This window comes from Brassica oleracea, chromosome C5 (assembly GCF_000695525.1).
Source record: "Brassica oleracea var. oleracea cultivar TO1000 chromosome C5, BOL, whole genome shotgun sequence".
Lineage (NCBI taxonomy): Eukaryota > Viridiplantae > Streptophyta > Magnoliopsida > Brassicales > Brassicaceae > Brassica > Brassica oleracea.
In genome coordinates, this window is record NC_027752.1 from 6,536,044 (window position 1) to 6,536,631 (window position 588).

The 588-nt window shown below is 36.4% G+C and overlaps 1 protein-coding gene across 5 annotated transcripts in view; it reads right to left on the reverse strand.

Annotated features, from left to right (window-relative positions):
• The window catches only part of LOC106295130 (protein IQ-DOMAIN 31), a 3,453-nt gene extending 3,094 nt beyond the window's left edge, over window positions 1–359 (reverse strand). The window contains exon 1 of one of the 5 annotated variants that reach the window (XM_013730937.1): window positions 200–359. The gene's annotated coding sequence lies outside the window, so the exon portion shown is untranslated. Of the gene's footprint in view, window positions 1–23; window positions 146–168 lie in introns of those variants that run through there. The other 4 variants (XM_013730936.1, XM_013730933.1, XM_013730932.1 and 1 more) reach the window with 4 other exon arrangements.
• Between the last annotated feature and the right edge of the window lie 229 nt (window positions 360–588).

Consider the following 588-nt stretch of genomic DNA (forward strand, 5'->3'; position numbering starts at 1 on the left):
AAAAAAAAAAAAAAAGTCTCAACCTTTCAATGCAATTAAGTTGAGGAAAGCGGTAAAACAAAAATCAGCGATCGAGCGAGTAGCCAGATCTAACTACAAAAATCAAAAGCAGACATTTTTTTTTAATCAAAATAAATGGAGTAAGAAAAAGGAAAAATAAACGTCAACCTCAAAATGAAACGATCAGTACCGAACCTACTCTTCTTGTTCTTCGATGGTTGTCCTTTAAAGTCTTCGAACAAGATCAATGACCAAAGAGGCTTAAAAGCAGAGTAGGTCACAGTGGATATTAGACTCCTCAACGGTTCCACTGACAGTGATACCCATTAGCCTGAGATGAAGAAGGAGAGAGAGAGAGAATCTAATTAATTAAGTTTCGGTTGAAAACGGTGTCGTTGGGATCTATGTGTTGGCAAAGTTTAAAACTAGGCCTTTCTGGGCCCAATTAAAGGGGTCAATGGACATGGATTTACATAAATACCCTCACTTTTCTTGGATCATACCGTTGATGAATGATGATAATTGATTAGTGATAACTCTTTTTTTTCTACTTTTAAATCGAGTGTCTTTATCCAAGTGGTTAGTCCG